Raw genomic sequence first — 18581 nt, forward strand, 5'->3', positions numbered from 1 at the left:
GAGGGAGAGTGGGGCGGAGCTAGAGGAGTCCATCAGATTTGCTCTTCCAAGCCTCTGTTCTCCCTTGAACACATATCTGGCTTTGCTTGTCTCTGTTTGTCTCGATGTCTCTTTGCTTGCTGGGCTTTTTCCACTCTGGAGAAGCCTGTGTTCTCTCTTGAACATTTATTTTCTCTTTATCTCCCCTCGTGTCTTTTTTTAAATTAAATCGCCATAAATCACAAAGTTACGCAGATATTCATGATTTCAGGTTTACAATGTTCCACCGCCAATCCCTTCAACAGTGTCCACACCCCCTCCCGCCCAATGACAGGCACTTTCCCTGTGCCCCATTGTCCGAGTGTTCCTTTCCCTAACTAATACTCCCCCTTCCCATGGCCCCACCCCACCCCAGTGGCAAGCTTCTTACCAAAGACCAGTTCTCTTGCTCATCATTCTTATTGCCGTTGGCACTTGATATTTCCCTAGGAAGTTCCCATATAGCCCACATGTGAGAGAGATCATTCTGTCCCTCTCACTGCCTAACTTCACTCAACAGGATGCTCTCCAGATTCAATCAGATAACAACAGATTGCATGACTTTTTCTCTTATTATGGCCCAGTAATATTCCATTTTGTATATATACCATAGTTTTTCTTTCCTAGTCATCTGTTCTTAGTTTCCTCACATCTTTCTAAGTAACTTTCATTCAATAAAAACTATCTTGCTTCCCTAAAAATAAACAAATAAGGCCAGAATTTCAGGGGAGGGGGGCTGACCCACGATGGGTTCATAGAAGTGGTGTTGCTTATGTGGGGTGGATAAGAGTTTGGACCCCCCCCCCACACACATACTGGCCTTTATGCTCCTTCAATATCCCCAATATCCTTGATTCAACCCTCCAGTCCTACCCCCCAGAACTTTACAGTGCTCTTCTAAGTGGTCCAATCTTACTTCTCTGATTCTGTCCTGAACATTTGAATCTAAAGCAACACCCACTTTACTTTGCTGTGTCTATTTGTTTATGATTCACTCCTAGTGCCCTGTGAGTTCCTTGAGGGCATGGAGATTGGCAGTGCTGTGCCCGCCCAAGCTCCTGGATCCTCCTAGGGCATCAAAGAGTATGTGAAGCAGATGAGCTCTTGATGGTATATGAGACATTGAAGAGATCTTCAAGGACTAACAGGACCAAATGTCCTCCAGGGAGTGAGGAAGCCACATCTGCCCTGGACTTCTGGGGTGATGTTTGGAGAGAGAAGCTCAGGGAGGGAATGAAGCAGGGTATCCAGAGCCCCAGATGTTCACATCTTAGAACTTTGCCTTGCTTGGGACTCTTGACCAGTGCACAAGGAAAACAGGAACACAACCAAGATCCCATTTATTTAGGATGGAGTGTTTAGGGACCAATCACAGGTTGGAAGCAACAGAACAAGAATGAGAACCCACATGACTAGTTTCCTCACCCCCAGATTCTGGATGGATTCCTTGCCCCGTGGTAGTCATGTTCCCCAGTGACCTGCTACCACCCTGCCCCACCCACGTTGCCCAATCCCACCTCTCAATATCCTGTGAAGCCCCCGATTATGTGTGAGCTGCCTCCTGGCTGATGGTCGTGTCCAGTATCTTTCCAGCCCCATGATATTCACCAGCTGCAGGAGCTCTTTCTAAAACTCACATCTGACCACCTCCCTCTCCTGCCCGAAACTCCTCAGAGAGACAACAACACATCTGTGTGATTGAATTAACTCCGGGTGGAGGTAATTTTATTTTCTTCCTTATACTTTTCTGTATCTGCCAACTTTTCTACAATGAACACTTGATACTTATGCAATCAGAAGGAGATAACCCGCAATTTCTTAAAATCCTCCAATCTTTCCCAGATAATATCTAAACACCCTCGGAGGCAAAAGAGACAAGATACTGCCTGCCTACTTAACCACATTTCTTGCTTTTCTGATTCTCTCCTCTTCGGCAAATCTTTTGCCATCCTCAAAATAAACTTAATTTTCTAGAAATTTGGGGGAATGCACAACTACCAGCAGTACCACCCCCCAGACCCCCAGAGACATTTTACAACTTTTCCTGGATTTTTAAATCTACTTTTTTTTGCATCTTTCTCATGTCTACCAAGAAACCTCCTTCAAGCCAGCCTTCAAAGCTCAATGCATGTCACCTTCACCAAAAAAAAAAAAAAATCTTTTCTGACAATCACCTCATTTCTCCTTCTATGGAGGTTGCGCGTACCTGTCTAGCCATGACCATGCCTTCCCCACCTCGGCCAAGGACAGTGTCTACTATCTTATTACATAACTGTGGCTTCTTCTTCAGTTTGGGGTATTGGATTGAGAGTTTGGGCATTGATTATGAGTGTTTATTTCATATTTTTCAAGAATCACACCCTGAAATGAAAATTCAAATTCTAGTCATTGATAAGGGTGATGTGATGTGTGGGGTGGGGGTGGTGGGGCCAGGTGAATCCTGGGAGCATGGGGGAGCTGAGGCAGGAGAGGAACAGGGACCTGAGGACGCAGTAAGGAGCAGCTACCTGGTGCTCGGTCTTGCGGGGGACCCTGGGGACACTGTCCAAAGCACTCTCAAAGCAATCCTGTTCTTGGGCCTGAAAACCAAAATATTATCCCCACAGGCTGTTTGGGGGTGTTGCCAAGATAAAAGTCTTCTCACAAAGCCCCAGGTAGTGGAAGCCTGGTGGGTGGGATCTGCGTTGACAGCAGCTGTGATTGACAGCAGTGTGGGCAGGCACCACCAGTGTCCACTGCAGGAATGGAGAAAGGGGTTGCAGCTGGGATGACCCTCCAGTCCCCCATTTACACACACGTGTAGGCCACCAGGTCAATGGCTAAGTCCTCAGACTTCCACCTTATGTTTCCGAACTTTCTGGGGGACCAGGGGGACCAGCGGGAGTAGGCTGGAGGGGGAGGCATCTCTCTCTCTCTGGTTCAGGCTCCAAGAGCCATGGGGCCATGTGGCTTCACTCTAGGCCCTGTGTCCTGGCCCTCCAAGGGCCTGAGGGCAAGTGGATAGGGCGGTGGCTGGAGCATTAGCAGAGTTAATGGGATTGCTGGGAGGCATCACTTCCATTTACCATGGCCTTGGTGACACAGGCCATGGGCACCAGTCCAGCCCAGCCTTCTCCTTGCAGACATCAAGACCCTGACACAGAGGCTGTTCCAAGCCCCAGGACTTGGAAGGGGCTTGGACACTCTTTAGGACACTTGGAACACAAGAAGCGGCAGTGTCCTAAAGATTATTCCAGAACACACCCTCCCCCCCCAATACATATACACACACAAATACACAAACACATATACACACACTGCTGATAGGAGAACTGAGGCCAGGGAGGAGGGCTTCCTGTATGTGTATTCCCTCTTCTTCCACCCTTCTCTTCTTCCTTCTTTCTTCTTCCTTCACTCCTTTTCTTCACTTCTTCCTTTGTAGTCTCCTTTTTCTTCTTTTCTTCTCTTTCCCTTCTTACTCCTCTTTTCCTCCCCTTTCCTTTCTTCCCTTCTTCCTTGCTCCTCTCTTCCTTCCTTTTCTCCTTCCCTCCCTCCTTCTTTGCTTGCTCCTTCCCTCCTTCCTTCCTTCCCTTTCATTTTTCTTCCTTCTTTCCTTCTTTTCCTCTTTTTCTCTTGCTCCTTCCCTCTTCCCTCCCTTCTCTCCTTTCTTCTTTCTGTTCCTCCTTCCTTGCTCCTACCTTTATTTCTTCCTTCTCTTTTTATTATTTTTGTTTTGTTCTACTTGTTTTTGGTTCACGGATAATAGACATAGACCTGCATCTTTGAGGCTGACCTGCCTTGAGATCCTTGGTCATTAGTATAATTGTGTTGCTTTTGAAAATAGCATAAGGTCCCCCTCCCACCAAAAACTGAAATGAGCTTCTTTTAGAATATTCTTCAACTAGAGGCATCCTCACCTATCCTGGGTTCTTGAGGCTTTTAACCCACCTCAGTGTGGCTTAGCTCAGATTTTTCTCTACTGGGGTCCTATACCAGCTGACCAACACCACCCCCAGGGACTGCAAGGCTTGGTGGACAAACCTGAATTGGTCGGTCTACAAAAGAATTCCTATGCACATCCAATTCTATCTTTTTTTGTATTTTATAAAATGTATCTATATATTGTTTTAAATCCTTTCATAACTTTGTCTCCCCCCATACTAACAGCTTTTGTTGACCAACAACCTTACTGATAACAGTTAACACATATTTTGCATGTTATCTATTATAAAATTCACTATCATAAGTCAATTAAATAGACTATTTAAATCATAAGAGTAAATAAATATACCATGGGCTAGAGCGATAGCACAGTGGGTAGGGTGTTTGCCTTACACTCGGCCAATCCGGGTTTGATTCCTCCACCCCTCTTGGAGAGCCTGGCAAGCTACCAAGAGTATCTTGCCCACACAGCAGAGCCTGGCAAGCTACCCGTGGCATATTCCATATGCCCAAAACAGTAACAAGTCTCACAATGGAGACGTTACTGGTGCCTACTCGAGCAAATCGATGAGCGACAGGATGACAGTGATACAGTAAGACAGCGATCCAATTCTATCAACCACAAAAAAACTTCAGATACAAGACTCAAGTTGGGAGCCAGGGACTAAAAAAAGCAAGTAAAACACCTGAACACTACAGGTAAGAAATGCATACTGAAACTAAGTAAAGGACCAAACATGATAACCTCTCAGTACCTATATTGCAAACCATAATGCCCAAAGGGTGGAGGGGGGAGAGGAGAAGGGCCTGAGGGAGTGGGTGGTGGTGGGGGTGGATACTGGGACATTGGTGATAGGAAATGAGCATGTAAAGAGATGGGTGATGGAACATTGTACGACTGAAACCCGATCATGAACGGTTTTATAACTGTGTATTTCACGGTGATACAATTAAAAGGTGTTAAGAAAAAAAAGCCTGACCTCACAAAGGTCAGGTATCTGACCACTAATGAACTACATGTATATATATATCCCTTCTCTGCCCGGACCTACAGACAAGCCATCTTCACAGAGCTCATCAAAGGCACCGCGACCTCCCCATCCTGACTGCCCAAACCTGCTGCTCCAAGGCTGACTCCCTGATTTGGATGATGTCATCCTTCTAGTTTTATCTGGCCAAAAAGTTGGGACTCAGCCACGTCTCCTTTGTGTGTATTCACATGGCCAGTCATGCGACAAAACCTGTTGCCTCTAAATCAGATCCACTCTCCCCACCTCCATGGTGACGGCTCTATTCCAGGCCATGACTGACCTCACTGCGACCAGTGGCACTCTCTAGTGGCCTCTGCCCTGCATACCCCCGGGTTTACACTCCCCAGAGCCACCAGAAAGACCCTTGGGGAAAGAATTCAGAACCTACTACTCTCTCTCCCTCTATTGCCTCTTTGAGAATAAACTCCAAATACCTTTCATAACCAGTCTGGAAGAACGAGCAAATGGGTCCCTTGGTGTGCCTGCCAACAGGCCAGCAGAGCCTGTGGCCCTTGTGGGAACCAAGATCAGGTGGGGGGAGAGAGATGCTAGGACCAGGAGTATAAGGTGGGGTGGCAGGAAGAGCACTGTGCTCAGAGTTTAAAGCCTTGGGTCCTGACCCCTGCTCCACTGCTTTCAGGCTTCGTGGTGATGGACAAGTTCAACAGCAATGCAGAGACTGATGAATGGGTCGTGTAGAGAATAAAGAAGGACCCCGGGGAGGTGAGACAGAGATGACTGGGATGGGGGAAAGGAAGGGAATTGTTCTCCACAAAGGTCTCCTGGAGGGAAAGGGGGATCTTCCCCCTCAAAGGCATCCTTTGAGTTTAAGGTATCACATGGGTTCTGTGTGGGACTCACGCCTGGATGAAGTCTCACCCCAGGACAGAGAGGGATGGGGTCAGCAGTCTAACATGAGCTACAGCACACGTTTCTGTCCACTTGGGGACTAAGAGCAGGTTGGAACTCAGGAACCCTCACACCCAGGTATAGTCTGATGGAGCACCGGGCTTTCTTGAGACAGTGCATTAACATGGGGAAACTTCTAGAAATATGAACCGGAACTTAGGATTTCTAAATTTAGCCTGAATGTTGGTGACCAGATGAAAACATATTCAAACAGGTTACAGTTAAAAAAATGTATTTCTATATATTAGAGTATATAGTAAAGTATACTATATATACTTCATATATAATATATATACTAAAAATATATACTATATTTACTATATATACTATATATAATAAAGTATACTATATATTTTAAAGTATACTATACATATAAAAGTAATGTATTACTATAGTAATTAGAACCTACCCTTCGTAAATTAAGGTGTTTAAATAAAGTTTAAATCATTAAAAATGTTAAAAAAAAAAAGAACCTACCCTCCACCCCCAGAAGAGGAAGTGTTTCCAGTACCCTACTGACCCCATTCTCGGATTTGCCCCTCCCTCAGCATATCCCAGCATCCCTTGCCTCCACTCCAAGGTACCCATTATCCTGAGCTTAGCAAACACACATCTCTTTCTCTGCATTGTTATCACCTACAAAGAAGCATTAGTTCCCCTTATCCCTGGGTAAGTTAGGTGGATGTAACCTCTCTCTCTCTCTCTCTCTCTCTCTCTCTCTCTCTCTCAAAATATTCCATTGTATGTACTTAGGACTCTGGTTGAATGTGGAGAGCAGAAATCACAGAGTCGAGACATGGATATGGGCTGCCCACTGGGTCTGAGCAGGACAGTATTTCGTCTTGTTCTTCTTTAACTTTATGTCAAAGGGTTTATACTACAAATATGGTCCCGTGGCTTCTTTGGCTGAATATAATATTTTTGAGATTCATCCATGATGGTGGAGTTAGCTGCACTTATTTTCATTGCACAAATTCATTCTATTATATGAACAACCACAAATAACCTATTCATTCAACAGTGGAAGGACATTAGATTGTTTATGAGTTTTAAATTATTTCAAATAATACTGTTATGAACTTTTACAATTATTTAAAATAATACTTCCAATAAGCTTTTACTTGGACATCTTTAATATGTATGTTCAAAAATTTCTTGAGGCCTTATATGTAGGTATAAGTTTATGGGTTTTCTTGGGGTGTATTGTTAGGGATTCAGCTTTTTCAAGTAATAAAAAATTAATTTCTATAATCACATCAATGGAAACTGCCATTAGCAGTGTTATTTCTCTTGCCAATATTTTAAGTATTGTTTTAATATACATTTCCCTGATTTCTAATGCCTTTCAGAGTATTTTAACGTGCTTTGGGTCATTTATGTTCCTTCTTATCTTGTGAAATGAAAAAGGAAAATGGAAAAGGAAAAATGCCGGGGCCTGAAGCAATAGCACAGCGGGTAGGGCACTTGCCTTGCATGCGGCCGACCTGGGTTTGATTCCCAGAATCTCATATGGTCCCTTGAGCACTGCCAGGGGTAATTCCTGAGTGCAGAGCCAGGAGTGACTCTTATGCATCGCCGGGTGTGACCCAACAAGAAAAAAAAAAGAAAAAAAGAAAAGGAAAAAATGCCAATTTTCTATTAACTTCTTAGTCTTTTCTTATGGCTCAAATTAGTTCTTAGCATATTCTGGATCAGAGTCTTTGTAGTTCAGTTGCAAACATATTTTCCTCATTACAAATCTCCTTTCTCTATATGATGAGTTTTGCCCTTTATTTTCATCTTTAATACACAAAAAGTTGATTTTTGTATAGAGTTGCGATAGGGATTCCATTTCTTCTTTTCTTACAAATAATAATTTAAAAAGTTGTCTCGGTCCATTTAGTGGCCATATTTTTTCTGCTCTGATTGGAAGAAAATGCTCTAGCCAAACCAACTTTACCTTTGGGTTTGATTCTGGGCTTTTGTTTCTGCTCCACTGCTCTGTTTGTTTCTGCTTGAGCAATACCTCATTGTCTTATTAACATTCTTTTCTAAGTACAAACTTTCAGTTATGAGATGAATACATTCTGCAGATCTAAAGTACAGCTTGTTGACTGTCATTAACAATACCATATTGTATATTTCAAATTTGCTAAAACAGTAGATTTTTATCAGTCCTCACACTACCCTCACACAAAAGTAACTATGAGAGTTGATAGATATATTCATTAATTTAGTTGTGCTAGTCCTATTATATATTATATACATATGTAAATCACAACGTTGTCCACTTTAAATATATATACAGTTTTATTTGTTAGTTATGCCCCAATAAGCCAGGAAAAATAAACTTACTTTCTAATAATGTTTCCTATGTGATAGGGCAGTTATCTACAGATTATTTTCTTTGGCAACATTCTTGCATCTAAATTTCAGCATCAGATTGCTGAATTCCGGGTTTTTTCTTTTAAAAAAATTCCTTTGGAATTTTAATTGTGATTGCATTGAATTAACAGGTCAATTGGGGGAGGAATTGGAATTTTTACAGAATTCTGTCTTCCCATTCAAGAGCATAGTACATATTTCCATGTATTTATTGTCTTTTCTATACACCGCATTTTATTTTATTTTATTGGTTGTTGGGGCCACACCCTGCAATGCTCAAGGGTTACTCCTGGCTCTGCACTCAGAACTTGCTCCTGGAGGTGCTTGGCAGACCTTATGGGAACTCGGGTCAGCCCCTTGCAAGGCAAACGCCCTACCTGCTGTAGTAGCACTGTAGCACTGTCCTCCCATTGTTCATTAATTTGCTCAAGTGGGCACTAGTAACATCTCCAGTGTGCTGTTACTGTTTTTGGCATATCGAATAAGCCATGGGTAGCTTGCCAGGCTCTACCATGCAGGCTGGATACTCTAGGTAGCTTGCCGGGCTCTCCGAGAGGGATGGAGGAATCGAACCCTGGTCAGCAATATGCAAGGCTTTTGTTTCTGGATCAGAGTCCAGGTGCCCAGGGATTACTCTTTGATCAGTGCTCAGGGATCAGTCCTAGGGTTGCTCGAGGGACCACATGGAATGCTAGGGCAGGGTGCAAGCTAAATGTCCTACTTGCCTTCCTATTATTCCTGCTTCCTCTCTTTTCCTTTTCATTAGGAAACACTCTTCAATGAATTCACCACTCAGAGGGGTTAAGGGAGTCCTCCACCTTCCTGCCCACCTCATTCGCCCCGCTGGGACGGAGTCCTAGGAAACTCACCAAGTTAAATTTTTTTCTGCAATTTTGAGAAACAAAATGATCTTGTGGCTAGAAGCAGAGATTTCAGAGCCACACTGCTGGAATCTGATTCCTGGTTTCACTACTTAAACCACCTGGGCCACGTTCTCCCACCTCACCTTGTCTCCATTTCCTCTCCTCTAGGTGGGTGAGCTGGTGCCAGAGTATGGATGCTACATAGTATCCTTGAAAGTAAGTGAACATCTAGCCGGGAAGCGCTTACAACAGCAGCCGCTGAAACACATGTTCCTTCCTATAGTTGATTCAAACGTTGTCCTTTCTCTGTGTGGGAAACAGGGATCTTGTCCAGAACGGTGTCAGGTTCACCTGAATCTGAATCCCAAGGCTGGGGCTAAAATAACAAATGGGAGTCAGCGCAAGCAATGGGTGTTTGCCTTGCATGCAGTCGACCTAGGTTTGATTTCCGGCACTCCATAAGTTTCCCCCGAGCCCACAGGACTGATCCCTGAGCATGGAGTCAGGAGTAAGCCCCGAGTACCATCAGCTGTGGCCTTCCAAACAAACAAAAAAAACAAACAAAAATAGGGTTTGGAGCACCAAGTTTGACAAAGCCTGCTTCCCCTTCACCTGCTGGGAGCCCTTTGCTTCTAAGCCTTAGTGTTCCCTGGTGTGAAATGGGGGTGGCACAGCTGTTGGGGAGCTGCTTACCCTGGTTCCGCTGGGCCTGAGGCAGGCAAGTCCTCACAGGTTGCTACTTCTTCCTTTCGTCTCTCTGCCTCCCATCCGGCTCGTGCCAAACTAGCCAACATTTCAAGTGCTGACTCCTGGCGTCCACCCCAGAAACCGGGGAACGGTGGATCTGAGCCGGAACCAGAAAGGAGCACGATTGTGGCACGTTTGCTTCCTGCTTACATCCGAATCCCGTAGGGTGCCTGCGGTTTCCTTCCCTGGCCCCAGACTTGATGGTCGCCCTAGCAATTCCTGGTCGCTTCTCCCAACCCCAGGACCTTCTTCTCTCAGCTACTACTGCTACATCTTCCTTCTGCTCCCGCCGCTTAGCAAGAACCTGCAGCTTCCAGGCTGAGCTGTCCTTCCCAAGGGGGCACCAACAGGTGCGCTTTAAGGCAAGGGAGGGAGAGACGCTGCTTCCTGCTTGCAGGCCAGGGTGCTGTTTGGGACTCCCAGGGTCAGTCATAGAGTCCCAGAGCGACAGCGATGCGGCCGAAACCGCTCCAAAACTGCTGAGGTGCATGTCACAAAGTGTGGACGCTGCCCTGACCCGGGCTGGTTCTCCTCTACCTGTGCCCAAGGACCTGGGTCTCATCCAAGTACTGGCAGTGGTCGCACTGGGACCCCCCAGCCGGTGAAGCCTGCCTCCTCTCCTCTTCCCTCTCCTCCCCCTGGCCCCTAATCCCCCACAGACCGGAGTTCTCAGCCAGGAAAGGCAGACTGGGGGGATAGAGGGGCAGACAGGGCTGGGGATAGTGACTTTCTGCCCCTTTCTAGCAAATACCAGAAAAGGGTATCTGTGCCCCCTCCCCAGCTTCTCAGGTGAGCTCTGACGGTGACAGCATCAGCAGGCACAGTGCCCACAGCAGACATTCGCTCTGCGTTTGGCAACCCTTCCGCCCACCGGGCTCAGAGGTCCTTGTCCCGGGCTAAGTATTCTTGCCCGCAACACTCCTGATTGTCACCAAGTTGCACAGATTAGAGTGAATGCTGAGCAGGTTAGAAGTCACACCCAGGGTGGGACTTGAACCCCACTCTCCCCACATTCCCCCCAAACACACCAGCATCCCCCCACAACCCTCCTCCAATACATCACAACCTCCAGAGACCCCCACATACACCCACACATCCTACATATCACAGCCCTTCCCCCACATATCACACACATATCACACACCCACAGAAACACACCCACACACCATACACCCTTCCCACACATATCCCATACACCCCCACACACACACAGCACACATGCACATCCCAAACACATCACACGTACATGCACGTGCACACACACACACACACAGCACACCACACCCTCCTCACACCCATCATACATGGGCTCCACACCTCGCTCTCCCCCATAAGACTCCCCCCAATCCTACACACACACACACACACACACACACACACACACACACACACACACACACCCTCACATCTCCGGGGCGGGTGTGGGCAGACAGGTGAGGAGGGAGGTCAAGGTGAGCAGCGGGAGGATGTGCGGCTCAGGGAAGGATGCCAGGCGGGACGCTCCGAGGACTCAGTCAGAGGCCACCCGGCCATCCTGAGGGACAGGAGCCCCCGCTCCCTCGGAGTCCATGCAGCTGCTTTGCTGTCTGAAGGGCCTGGATAGATACTGGCTCTCAGTGGAAGTCAGACAGAGCCCCCACCATGATACAATGCTCATTTGCGGCGTGGGGCGTGAGGAGAGATGGCGGAGAAAAGCGTGTGTGTGTGTGTGTGTGTGTGTGTGTGTGTGTGTGTGTGTGCAGGGGGGCGCTGAGGGTCTCCAAGGGATGCCTGCAGTGACCAGCCGCCTCGCAGGTGCTGTGTCCGGCTCCGTGTCACCTCTGCCTGCTGTGTGAGGGCCAGTCCCTCCCTGGAGTGGTTTGCCCACCCCGCCCCAGGCAGTCCTGGAGCCTGGGGGGAGATGGAGAGGCGGGAGGGGCGTGCCCAGACTTCCCACTCTCTCTCTGGTAACTGCTAGCGTTGTGCTCATCACGATGTCTCCTCTTTCCTCCATGTCCCCCATCCAGACAGACCTCTCCCCACCCCGGCCTGATGCCCGTCAGCTCTCCCGCAGTGAAAACAGTCCTATCCAAACTTTTCGACCCACCTAGGCTCTCTTTTCAGAGGGAAAAGTGATCCCGTGGGACCCCTGGGAACTTGCTTTCTTTCAGCAGGTAGAACTCCCCTCCCCCTATACATACACAGGCGTGCACACCCATACACACACCCATCCCCCGCCACACACACCCCCTACACCCCTGAAGCCATTTCTGCCCTCCTGGATCATTCCAGCACCCCTTGGTGTGTGTGTGTGTGTGTGTGTGTGTGTGTGTGTGTGTGTCAGGGTGGGGGGGTTTATTAACCACTTTGGAAACACAATGAACAGTCATGTAAGGAACACCTAGCACCTCCTCCCCCAACCCCCCTCCCCATTGCATCTCTCTCCCTCTGCGCTCTCTCTGTCGAGTCACTGCCCTCGACTCAGGTGGATCCCCAAGCTGCTCTCTAATTTTCACTAGCTAGCTAGACAGAGATGTAGAGGGATAGATTTCTAAAGTTATATACTCTTATATGTGTGTGTATACATCATAAAATACATTATGTGTGTTCTTATTATGGAATTATAATATATACCTATTATATGTGTGTTTATATTTATATGTATGTGTGGGGGCTTCACACACAGAAAGTATATGGGTATGTTTTTGCATGTCTGCTTTTTTGTTTTGTTTTGTGTGTTACTGGGAATCTAACCAAAGTCTCATGCTTGCAAAACATGCACTTTCACCACTGAGCCATTTCCCCAGGCCCAATCCAGCCATTTCAAAGAATGAACAGGGGCTGGAGTGATAGCACAGAGGGTAGGGCGTTTGCCTTGCATGCAGCTGACCCAGGTTTGATTCCCAGCATCCCATATGGTCCCCTGAGCACCGCCAGGAGTAATTCCTGAGTGCAGAGCCAGGAGTAACCCCTGTGCATCGCCAGGTGTGACCCAAAAAAGCAAAAAATAAAAAAATAAACAAATTAAAAAAAAATAAAAAATGAATAGGGCTGGAGTGATAGTACAGTGGGTAGGGCATTTGTCTTGCAATTGGCCAACCTGGGTTCAATCCCTGGCATCCCATATGGTCCTCCGAGCACCACCAGGAGTAACTCCTGAGTATAGAGCCAGGAGAAAACCCTGGATGTGACCCAAAAAGTGGAAAGAAAAAAAGAACAAGGTCCCTAGAACCAAGGACCAACTGTTGAAACTGCTGTGATCAGCAGCAGTAGATTTATTTAATGGACTGGCAAGGGATTTCTCTGACCTGACTCTGGCCCTGGGAGAATCCTATGTTGCAAATCATCACCCCAAACGTCCTCCTGCTTCTCCCAGCCAGCAACTCCTCTTCCACCCCAATGGGGACCCCGTTCTGACCGCTAAGAGCATAGCTTGGTTTCGCCTGTCTAAACAAGAGAAAGGATCATTTTGCACACTTTTCAAGTTTATGTGAACAGCTATCATTCTGCATGAATCGTTCTGCAAATGTTCTTGAGAGTTTTCCATGTTGATACTTGGGCTTCCTTTTTCAAACAAATGTATCTAATTAGGAGAGGGAGTTGACTTAAAGGGAGGTACCGGGTGCAGATGGGGACAAGGTGAAGGTGGAGTACCATAGTACTGCGCCTTCACTTAAGAAATACCAGGCTACCTCCCTACCCTCACCATGCCCCCCCACCCTTATACAATGTGAACACCCAGGGCAGAGAGCGTCAGAGCTGACTTCCCCAGGGCACTATAAATTTTGGGTACAGCAGGGGTGGGGAACCTCAACCCCAAACATCTGAGGTCAGACATCTTTTCTGCTAAGTCATGTTGGCAGGAAATAGCCCTCCGCCCCAAGCCCGGCTACAGATTTCAACGCTGTTCCCTTGCCGACACTCCTTTCACCCCGAATGGCAGCAAGTGAACGGGTTCGTTGGGGGGAGAACCAAGCCCGGGGATGGAGCAGGGTGGTATTAGGGGGACCAGACAGCTATCCAGTCTTCAAAGTTATGACAAGTCTTCCACTTGGCAGGCCACTTTGGTGACCTATATTTTAATATGTGCTATTAGATTATTGCTAATGAGACATCTTAGGGATAAAAGAATTATGCTCGCTGCCCGGGCTGTGGTAAAAGTACAATTGAATTAAGGGCTGAAATCGTTTAGGACTCTGCTAGACAACGTGTCCCGCAGGCTGGGCCTGAATGGAGATATTAAGCTTTGGAAATTACACAGGAAAAAGAAGTATAATTGATCTAAGGTAACTTCACTTGTCTAAATTAAATAATGTGATTGTTACAGGCAGAAGGACGGAAAAGGCTCACTATCTGCAAACAAAGTTATAAGTAAAAGCCCCGAGGACTTGACTTTTCCCTTATGAGCTGGACACCCTCCCCCCCCGCCCCCACCCCCCACCCCCCACCCAGCTCTCAGACTCTGAGGCCATGGTCCTCAGCAGGGCATGAGGCTGACTGAGCACTCAGGGGCAGCTACCGGCCGGGCTGACCTCCCACCCCACTGCCCCATGCTGGCCAGCCCGCCATCCGGCAAAGCCCTTCCCACTGGCGTGCACTAGCATGTCGGCGGCACCTGGGCCTGGCCTGTGGTGGCCCCGGGCAGGGGGAGCGGCTGAGGTTCCTGCAGCTTGCACTGCGTGTGCCTGACCTCTGCACCCATTGTGAGGGACGGTGGCTGCCCGGCTCAGGCTGCAGGGCTGTGATGTTTGCATTCTACGCTGTCGTCCACTGCTTCTAGGTTATCCCGGGAGCACTGTGAATCCCTATGGATGGATGGATGGATGGATGGATGGATGGATGGATGGATGGATGGATGGGTGGATGATGCTGTTCACTCACCCTGTCTCCCAGGCCAGGCAGCTCCTGCAAAGGCAGGGGAGTGGAGACTTCTCCTGGCCTCTGGCTCCTCCTGCTCTGCCCGGCCTGGGGCTCCCTTCCCTCTCGGGCTCAGTCTGTCCTACCCCTGGTGGCAGAGCTGACTGCTCAGAAGTGTGACTGGGGAGCTCCCATCCACCACGGGTCCCCAATATTTTGTTTTAGGTGTCCCTCTACTTATTCTAAAAGTCAACTGAAATATGTAGATGCAAGGAAACTGCTCCCTCTACCCTTTCTGTTTTTCTGCCTCCTTCCTTCCCTTTCTCCCTCTTTTGGTTTCCCTTTTGCTTTCCCTCCCTCCCTCCTTCCCTCCCTCCCTCCCTCTCTCCCTCCCTCCCTCCCTCCCTCCCTCTGTCCTCCTTCCCTCCCTCCCTCCCTCCCTCCCTCCCTCTGTCCCTCCTTCCCTCCCTCCCTCCCTCCCTCCCTCCCTCCCTCCCTCCCTCCCTCCCTCTGTCCCTCCTTCCCTTCCTCCTTCCCTTCCTCCCTCCCTCCCTCCCTCCTTCCCTCCCTCCCTCCCTCCCTTCTTCCCTTTCTCTCTCTTTCCCTCCCCCACCCCCCACTTGTCAAGACCATTCCCCTGCATCGACTCCGCCTCTAGAACAGCTCAGTGAGCCAGGACTGGAGCACTGACAGCAACCTGCAGGTGAGGTTCCTGCTTAAACTCAGGCAAGTGGAAACCAATACCCAGGCACGGAACCCAGACGGCAGCAGGAGCTGCTAAATCCTGGAGGAAAATAGCCCAGCGAGGGCTTTACTTAGAGACTGTGGGGGCCCTTACCCGGCACCCAGGGAGGCTGTCTCTGTCTCCCAGGCCTCCAAGTGGAGGGAGAGGAAGAGGAGCCTGGCCTCAGACAGCAGGAGGACCGAGGAGAGAGCACTGAGATATGGTGAAGAGGTGAGGGGCACCCTGGGGGCTTGCAGAGGGGCAGCAGGAAGGCCTCTGAGGCCTTGTCACGGGGAGTAGCCCGGGGAGCTCTGCTTTCTGCAGACCCTGCCTGTGAGCGTGGTCAGTGGGGAGCAGAGACCTGGACAGAAGGTTCTGGAGTCACTGGCAAAAGGGGAGGGCGGAAGCATAGCAGAAGGTGGTTGTGCAAACGAGACTAGAGCCCACCCCCCAAAGAGCCAAGGGCGCATTTTCTGATTCTGCAAAGAGAGAAACCCTCAGGGCCAGAGCAATGGTCTAGCAGGCAGGGCACTGGCCTCCACGCAACTGCTCTGGGTTTGATCCCCGGCACCGAATATAGTTCCCCTAACCCCACCCCCACCCCTACACCCCCAGGAGTGACCCCTGAGTGCAGAGACAAGAAGCTCTGAGCAGCACTGAGTGTGGCCCAAAATCCAGGGTGAGGGCGGGAGAGAGACAGACCCGTGAGAAGCGGTAATGTCTTGAGTCCTTCACAGATGATACTGGCTGGACAAACCAGGCTGGGGGGCCTGCATGGGGGTGGTGGTTCCCCGGATGGGGAGACTCAGAACTGAGGTCCCATCACTCCCCCACCTCACTCAGCTGGCACAGGGGACAGTTTGAGGGAACAGGAATCCTCTCTGCTCCTCTCAAGCCTCTTACTGGGTGGGGGCTTCCACTAGGCTCCTTGCCATGCGGGAGGTTGTTTTCTTGCCATAAAGGCTCTGTGCCAACATCAGCAGCATAAACTCACCCTTCTAGAACCCGGACGGGTCCTCGAGCCTCAGCCCCTCCCACTCTCTGCCCACTTATGGGTTTCCCACTTATATCGTAGATGAATTGACGCCTCAAGCTCACTTCTGACATTCAGTCCTTCCCACCTGGTGGACTGACAGCATAAAGCTGGACCCCTCCAGAACCAAGGGGGAGCCCCACGGCCGCTCCAATGGTTCCTGGGCACAGGGGCCATCCAGTGGCCAGACAGGAATGGAATAAAAGGGGGGTGGGCGTGGGCAGAGGCTTGTTTTGGCCACTGCAAAGAATTCACATAGTAGTGTGGGATTACCTCCCCCCACCTGAATTTCCCCGTTATTTTGGTCACTTAGGGGTCTTTGCAAAGCTTTTATTACTTTGTAACCACAGGATTTTTTTTTAAAAAAATGATTTCCTCCCTGCTACCTTTAGATTTTGAAATGAACTCAGTGGCTCAGCTATTTGATTTCTCGTTAATTCGGGGCTCCCGCACCCTCATTGCCCATCCTCCCTTCTGTCTGTCAGACTCCTGGATTGTACCTTAACCCTTTCCAGGCAGCAGTCACAAGGGCAGCCAGGGTGCAGGACTCCCAGCAACCTTTGCTCCCAGAGCAGCCAGCTTCTGGGTCACCTTCTGGTCCCCAAGGGCCTGAGCTGAGTGCACCGTGTCCTGTCTGCAGGGTGGAGAGAGAATTTTTACCTGTCTGCCAGTGTTTCTAAAGGACCAAGTGAGACACCCCTCCACCTCCCAAATAGGGTAAAGAACATCACCAGCATCAAGCTGAATCACCACACGTCTAGGACACTGAGTTCAGGCGGAGCTGCCCTTCTGCCCACCATCCCGTCCCAAACAGCGACCACTGGACATGACTTCCCAACCCCCGTGCTCACGATATTTCACCACATAATGTGTGTTCTCTTCTTTTCAGCCCCTAAAATGGGTTTGTCTATATTTTTTAGAAAAGTCCCACGCACTAAGGATACGATGGGGGGAGAGGGATAAATGTCTGTGATGATGGGGGCGGGAGTGATAGTCCAGGAGGTAGAGCGCTAGCCTCGCATGTGGCTGACCCAGATTCAGTCCCTGGCATCCCATTTGGGCCCCCGAGCCCACCAGGAGTGATCTCTATGCACAGAGCCACAAGTAAGCCCTGAGCACCTGAAAAATCAAAACCAAAACCAAATGAGAAGAAAGTCCGTGATGATGATGACACAGTGGAATATGGTGCTGTCGCCAAAGCCCCCACCCGGTTAGGTAGTTCTTCTGTCAGATCCATCAGTGGCTTCTACCTACTGGCCCTGATTCACACGAAAGAAGCAACTCTCTCTTCTTCTACCTCACAAGCCCACTGACACTGAAGACAGGAGTAACGTCTCTCTCACTCTCCCATCCACCCTACCTTGGGTTTTCTCTTCTCTCACTGAGCCAGTCTTCCGCCCTCCAGTGCCTTGAAACGGGTCTTACGAGACTGATTCCAAATCCCGGTGCCTGGAGTCGCCTTTGGAATTCAGCAGCTGCCAGGGATATCAAAGCTAATTACTTAAGAGGCCATGGGGACACAGGTCTTTCTGCCTCCGCCATTGACTTTCTCAGGTTTCCTTGATCCGGTTTGTATCGATTGTGTCCCAGGGAAAGGCAAACATTCGCACCACTTCACCACCCCGAGATCTGCCCCTGGACAGGCCCTCGCCACTTACAATCACTCAGGAGAGAACCCACTGGGGGTGCAGGTCACTGACAACGGGGATGAGGGTAGGCAGTGGAAGAAGGCACCTCTCCCACATGGAGGTACCAACCCCCCAATGCCTTCTGAGCCAGCTTGAGTGCCCCGGTGTTTGCTCCGGCTCACTCAGTGCTTGGCAAACCAGGACCCCTCCCTTAAAAACCTGGGTCTGGGGTCTGGAGAGATAGTACAGTGAGTAGGGTGCGTGCCTTGCATGTGGTTAACCCAGGTTCAATCCCCAGCACTACATATGTTTCCTGAGCACAGAGCCAGGAGTAAGCTCTGAGTACAGCTGGGTGTAGCCCCCAAACAAAATTTTGTTTTACCTACTCGTTTTATGGACTGGAGCAATTGCACAGCGGGTAGGGCGTTTGCCTTGCACGTGGCCGATCCAGGTTTGATTCCTCCATCCCTCTCGGAGAGCCCGGCAAGCTACCGAGAGTATTCCACT

This window comes from Sorex araneus, chromosome 8 (assembly GCF_027595985.1).
Source record: "Sorex araneus isolate mSorAra2 chromosome 8, mSorAra2.pri, whole genome shotgun sequence".
In the NCBI taxonomy this organism is placed as follows: domain Eukaryota; kingdom Metazoa; phylum Chordata; class Mammalia; order Eulipotyphla; family Soricidae; genus Sorex; species Sorex araneus.